Here is a 7,660-nt window from a genome sequence, read left to right as displayed (position 1 = left end):
GCCCTTTGTGTACGGCGCGCATGCGTGACATTCGGTAACGTCAACAACCCTGACGCCTGCGCATTTGATCGGTGCTTCGGCGACGGCGAAATTCTAAACTCAGGGCTTTATGGGTAACCACGGTACCATTAAAGGTTTCTGCGGGCACCGGTTCCATGTCCATACCTCAGTTTTTTTTGTGTGGCGGCTCCCATAGACAATATACTCAATATCAATAAGTATTCCGTGTATCTCATGCCAAAGTACAATCCTCTTACAAATGCAGATATGAAACTCAAAAGTTGCTGGAAATACTGAGACGCACGCTCAGAAAATCCTGGCAGCAACTAAGCAGAGGAGTACACAGTCTAGGCATGCCGAAGGGGCTCGGCCTAAACGTTGTCTATTTATTCCTCTCCACACTTGCTGCCTAATCTGTTGATTTCCTCCAGTATTTTGCAGAAATTAACCAAACAGTTTCGAAATGTTACTGATCTTTCATTTATAGCCACATCCTGCTGGTCTGATTCCTCTTCCTCCTCCTCTTCTAGGTCCCATCTTTTTCTGGAGCCCCAAAGCCCTGACTCATGCTGAAAACTCTTCGGTTTCTGACTCGGTTCCATCGAAGATTCACTCCCTGGTCTGCTGTCAGACTTTAGAGGCGCATTGCAACAGCTGTCTGAGGCACAGTCCTTTGAAATGAGTGAAAATGACCCAAAACATTGAAAAGATCAGGGAAGAAGGGGTTTAACGACCATAGTCCAGAGCCCTGAAGAACGTCAAACCACACTGAGCTCATCGTCTTATTCAGCCTGGAGAAAAGCATGCAGGGAATTCATGCAGTTGGAAAGCCACAGGCTTTTTTCCCAGGGCTGAAACGGTTAACTCGAGGAGGCACAGTTTTAACCTGCTTGGAGACATAATCTACAAGCATTTGGATAGACAGGGACTTATTAGGGAGAGTCAACATGGCTTTGTGCGTGGTAGGTCATGTTTGACCAATCTATTGGAGCTTTTCGAGGAGGTTACCAGGAAAGTGGATGAAGGGAAGGCGGTGGATATTGTCTACATGGATTTCAGTAAGGCCTTTGACAAGGTCCCGCATGGGAGGTTAGTTAGGAAAATCCAGTCGCTAGGTATACATGGAGAGGTGGTAAATTGGATTAGACATTGGCTCAATGGAAGAAGCCAAAGAGTGGTAGTGGAGAATTGCTTCTCTGAGTGGAGGCCTGTGACTAGTGGTGTGCCACAGGGATCAGTGCTGGGTCCATTGTTATTTGTCATCTATATCAATGATCTGGATGATAATGTGGTAAATTGGATCAGCAAATTTGCTGATGATACAAAGATTGGAGGTGTAGTAGACAGTGAGGAAGGTTTTCAGAGCTTGCAGAGGGACTTGGACCAGCTGGAAAAATGGGCTGAAAAATGGCAGATGGAGTTTAATACAGACAAGTGTGAGGTATTGCACGTTGGAAGGACAAACCAAGGTAGAACATATAGGGTTAATGGTAAGGCACTGAAGAGTGCAGTAGAACAGAGGGATCTGGGAATACTGATACAAAATTCCCTAAAAGTAGCGTCACAGGTAGATAGGGTCGTAAAGAGAGCTTTTGGTACATTGGCCTTTATTAATCGAAGTATTGAGTATAAGAGCTGGAATGTTATGAAGAGGTTGTATAAGGCATTGGTGAGGCCGAATCTGGAGTATTGTGTTCAGTTTTGGTCACCAAATTACAGAAAGGATATAAATAAGGTTGAAAGAGTGCAGAGAAGGTTTACAAGGATGTTGCCGGGACTTGAGAAACTCAGTTCAGAGAAAGGTTGAATAGGTTAGGACTTTATTCCCTGGAGCGTAGAAGAATGAGGGGAGATTTGATAGAGGTATATCAAATTATGATGAGTATAGATAGAGTGAATGCAAGCAGGCTTTTTCCACTGAGGCAAGGGGAGAAAAAAAAACAGAGGACATGGGTTAAGGGTGAGGGGGGAAAAGGTTAAAGGGAACATTAGGGGAGGCTGCTTCACACAGAGAGTGGTGCGAGTATGGATGAGCTGCCAGATGACGTGGTAAATGCAGGTTCTTTTTTAACATTTTTTAACATTTAAGAATAAATTGGACAGATACATGGATGGGAGGTGTATGGAGGGATATGGTCCGTGTGCAGGTAAGTGGGACAAGGCAGAAAATGGTTCGGCACAGCCAAGAAGGGCGAAAGGGCCTGTTTCTGTGCTGTAGTTTCTATGGCTCTATGGTTCTATGGAAGTAGGTACAGAGGAGATATCAAAGCTAAGTTTTTTTAAACAAAGAGTGGTATGTGTGTGCAATGCACTGCCAGCGACAGTGGTAGAGGCAGATACAATAGGGTCTTTTAAAAGACTCTTACATAGTAGATTGGTAGATGGAGCTTAGGAAAATAGAGGGCTATGCGGTAGGGTAATTCTCAGCAGTTTCTAGAGTAAGTTACATGGTCGGCACAACATTGTGGGGCAAAGGGTCTGCAATGTGCTGTAGATTTCTATGATTCTATGAAATTCAAGGGAAATCTATCCTACGCAGTGGTGACCAGCTGCAACCTGTCATCACAGAGAGAGTGAGAGGAGAACGGCAGGGAAAGATTTTGATATACTGATATGGAACAGGAACATAGGCAAGGACAAGATGGGCCGAGTGGTCTCTCTAGTGTATACTGTGTGTGGTAGAGACAGAAAGTACCTGAGACACGGGATTTGATACCGAACTGATTTATCTTTCACAGATCCACAGTATTAAACACCAGTCTAGTTTAAGGCTAACATCAGCACAACAGACTCCTCCAATGCCCAGTGACCAGGGTTCAGTCCTGGGTGCGATGAGCAGCCGCAAGAACTGCAGAATCTGACGGTAACAGTCCCTCATGAACCTGCAGCTGCCTTCAGTCACCGTGATGGTTAAACATTTAGCACAGAGCCATTCATATGAGAATTTAGCCTTTTCTATTTTTCTGAGCTTCTCATAAATGTGTACAGTTTAGTTAAGCTTTGCTGCAGAAATTCCACACAATTAAAACAGTTTATTACATTTTTTATTTTAAATTTTGCACTACTTATATGTTTTAACTATTTAGCATGTATATTATTGTAATTCGTAGTTGTTAAAATCTATTGTTATGAATTAGGTTCTATTACTGCCGCAGAAACAACAAATTTCATGACATATGCCGGTGCTATTAAACCGGATTCTGATAATTGGTATGGGAGACCCACCACCGGTCACCTGATCCCAGTTACCGCAGATCGTAATGCGAGATTGAAGCCTTTTCCATTTATTTGCATTCCTCAGAAATGACAACAGTTAAGTTTCCTTCTGTGGTTCCAGAGCAAAAGCTCAGTCTGTCTAATGTGTCCACACAATTAAAATGGGGAATTTCTTTATTATCATGGCGTACTGAACTACAGTGAAAATCTGCCTGACGTACCATCCACACAGATCGATACATTATGACAGTACATTGAGCTGATATAGGACAAAACAATAGCTGCAAGAAAGCATTGTGGCTGCAGAGAAAGTGCATTGCAGATAGACATATGGTGCAGGGTCACGTCGAGTTACATTGTGAGGTCAAGTCCATTTTATTGTACTGGAGACCATTCATTTGGTTTATAACCGCAGTCAGGAAGCCGTCCTTGAGCCTGGTAGTAGTATGCGGTTTAAGACTTTTGTATCTCTTCCCCGATGGGGGAGCGGGTGTGCAGCAAGGATATCCAGGTTGTGGGGATCTTTGAGTACACGGCCTGCTTTTCCGAGGCAGGGAAAGTGTAGGAAGAATCCATGGATGGGAGGCTTGTTTCTCTGATGTTCTCTGCTCTCCAAAGTTCTCTGCATTTCCTTGCAGTCATGGGCAGAGCAGTAGCCATACGAAGGCATGAAGTACCGACAAGAAGCTCAGAGACCTCGGCCTTCACCCAACCTTGTGTAGCTGAATCCTGTCTGAATGCTGGCAGGTGGTAAGAGTGGGCTCCCTCACCTCTGTCTCTCTCACCCTCAGCACACATACCCCACAGGGTTGTCTCCTTGGCCCCCTCCTTTACATTCTGTGCCACCCATGACTTCTGTCGCCACCCACAGCTCCAATCTGCTAATTAAATTTGCTGACGACACGACATTGATTGGCCTAATCTTAAATAATTATGAGGCAGCCTACAGAGAAGAAGTCATCACCCCGACACAGTGGTGTCAAGAAAACAACCTCTCCCTCATGGTGACAAAATCAAAGGAGCTGGTTGTGGACTACTGGAGGAATGGAGACAGGGACCAAATGCAACATTTCCAAGTCTGTTTTTGCATATTTTAATATTGATCATGAAGATATAGAACCATAGAACCATAGAAACTACAGCACAGAAACAGGCCTTTTGGTCCTTCTCGGCTGTGCCGAACCATTTTCTGCCTAGTCCCACTGACCAGCACACGGATCATATCCCTCCATACACCTCCCATCCATGTATCTGTCCAATTTATTCTTAAATGTTAAAAAAGAACCCGCATTTACCACGTCGTCTGGCAGCTCATTCCATACTCCCACCACTCTCTGTGTGAAGAAGCCCCCCCCATGTTCCCTTTAAACTTTTCCCCCCTCACCCTTAACCCATGTCCTCTGGTTTTTTTCTCCCCTTGCCTCAGTGGAAAAACCCTGCTTGCATTCACTCTATCTATACCCATCATAATTTTATATACCTCTATCAAATCTCCCCTCATTCTTCTACGCTCCAGGGAATAAAGTCCTAATCTATTCAAACTTTCTCTGTAACTGAGTTTCTCAAGTCCCGGCAACATCCTTGTAAATCTTCTCTACACTCTTTTAACCTTATTTATATCCTTCCTGTAATTTGGTGACCAAAACTGAACACAATACTCCAGATTCGGACTCACCAATGCCTTATACAACCTCGTCATAACATTCCAGCTCTTATACTCAATACTTTGATTAATAAAGGCCAATGTACCAAAAGCTCTCTTTACGACCCTATCTACCTGTGACGCCACTTTTAGGGAATTTTGTATCTGTACTCCCAGATCCCTCTGTTCCACTGCATGTACTGTATTTTACATACAGTTAATGACATAAAACATATTTATAGAGTGTTACCGACGGAGAATCGTATAATTTGTGTTCCGTGTGTTATCTGAATGTACTTGCCTGTGATGCTGTCACAATCAGTGTTTCTCTGTACCTGTACCTTCCCGTAATTGAGCACTTGGCAATAAATTCAACAGGACCTGAGAAATCTCAGTCAGATTTGATCATCTTGACAGCTCGTTAGGTCGAATGTATGAGAGTACACTGTTAAATGCAAAACTCTGAACAGTGTTGATGATCAGAGGGATCTTAGACTCCAAGTTCATCGCTCCCTGAAAGAGACTGCACAGATTGATTGGGTGGTTAAGAAGGCAAATGGCGTGGTAGTCCTTATTAGTTGAAGCGTTGAGTTGAAAAGTCGGGAAGTTGTGTTGCAGCCGTTCCGAGCCTGCGGTCGGACTGTGACTGTTTCTTTAAGAGCGCCGGAGTGAGGAGGCGGGACTGTGACGTCAGTAACAGGCTGACAGCGCTGACTGTGGACTTAACCGTGAGAGAGAGAGAGAGAGAGAGAGAGAGAGACAGACAGACAGACACACACACACACACACACACACACTGGAAAATCTGATAGCTTCAGTTTGTCGCAGCTGAGGCTTGGTACTCTCCCATGCTCACAAGAGTGCGTTGATCATCGGTGCACGGAACCACAACTAATGTGTGTGCCTTTCACGTCGTATAATCCATAGGAGATGACTCCAGTGTGAACTCTGTTGCTGCTGGTTCGTTTCTAAGACGCTACAGTTCGTAACACAGCTTTATAAATCTAGTTAGACCACATCTGGAGTGTTTCATACAGTTCTGGTCGCCCCCATTCTCGGAAGGATGTCAGGGCTTTGGAGGGGGTGCAGAAGAGGTTTACCAGGATACTGCCTGGATTCGAGGGCATGAGCTGTAACGAGAGGCTGGACAAACTTGTGTTGTTTTTTCCAGAGCGGCGCAGGCTGGGGTGAGACTGTATAGACGTTTATAAGATTAAGAGAGGAACAGATAGAGTTGACAGATGATATATTTTTCCTAGCGGTTGATATGTCTAATACATGTAAGGTGAGAGGAGATGTGAGCGGCAAGTTGGTTTCTTTCCACAGAGTGGTGCGTAGCTGGAGTCTCTGCCTCGGGTGGGAGACCCCACCAATCACGTGATCCCTTTTGCCCCCCCCCATTTAACCACAGATAGGCAGCAGCTGTAACACTCACTTCGCGCATGCTCACTGTCTCTGGGTGGGCGGTGTTTTCCTTTCTACTCAGTGCTGAAGTGGCTGGTCTGCGGGATTGGGAAGACACCTCGCTTCCTGGGTCGGGGAGCCGGCGGTTGGAATCACTCTGCGGGCCGAAGATATCACTTTCCCATCGCTGAGTATTGAGACCGATCCCGAGCGGGGAGATCTGATGTTGGCCGTGAGCCCCGAACTGAGGGCCAATTACTCATTTATTTTCCAGTTATCTGGGTTCGTCAAAAATGCGTAGACTTCACTTAATCTGCATTGAACGATCCAAACCAGGAGCCCAGGCTGTCTATTTCCGCAGAAATTAAATGGAAGTCCCGCCAACAGGTCACGTGAGGCTGTTTAACTCTGCTCTGCCCCGCCCTCCGCTTTGTGACGCAAGATCACGTAGCGTGTGCTCACAGTCCCCCAGTTGGGTGGTGATGCTTCCTCCATGTAGTGTTGGGGAATCTGATGCTGGCCACTGAGTCCTGTTAACTTCCCCCAACTCGCCTCGCTTCCTGAGGTTCCTCGCATTTGTCCTTTGAGCTTTATGGCTGTTGTGTCTTCTCCCCGATTGGGGTGGGTGAAAAAAGAGAACGTCCCAGATTGTGGCGATCTTTGATTTCACTGCCTGCTTTACCGAGGGACTGGGAAGTCTAGAAGGGAGAATGGTTTCTGTGATGTGCTGATCTGTATCCAAAGGTCTCTGCCGTACCTCGCAGTCACGGGCAGAGTAGTTACCATGCAAGGCGTGAAGAAATTTGGCCTGTCCGCTAAAACCCTCACAAATTTTTATAGATGCACCGTAGAAAGCATTCTTCTAGGGTGCATCACAACCTGGTATGGAAGTTGTCCTGTCCAAGACCGAAAGAAGCTGCAGAAGATCGTGAACATGGCGCAGCACATCACACAAACCAATCTTCCGTCCGTGGACTCACTTTACACCGCATGCTGTCGGAGCAGTGCTGCCAGGATAATGAAGGACACGACCCACCCAGCCAACACACTTTTCGCCTCTCTTCCCTCCGGGAGAAGGCTCAGGAGCTTCAAGACTCGTACGGCCAGATTTGAGAACAGCTTCTTTCCAACTGTGATAAGACTGCTGAACGGATCCTGACCCGGATCTGGGCCGTACCCTCCAAATATCCGGACCTGCCTCTCGGTTTTTTTGCACTATCTTACTTTCCATTTTCTATTTATGATTTATAATTTAAATTTTTAATGTTTACTAATTTTAACTATTTTTAATACTGTACTTCAGTGCCTGTGTCCTGCACTTGGGTCCGTTCCCAGCCACCTCCCTATGACACCATGAACCTCCACATCCAAGGCATCATCCTCCACAACTTCTCTCAT

This window comes from Mobula birostris, chromosome 3, assembly GCF_030028105.1.
Source record: "Mobula birostris isolate sMobBir1 chromosome 3, sMobBir1.hap1, whole genome shotgun sequence".
NCBI lineage: Eukaryota > Metazoa > Chordata > Chondrichthyes > Myliobatiformes > Myliobatidae > Mobula > Mobula birostris.
Note: the sequence above shows the minus strand (reverse complement) of the source record.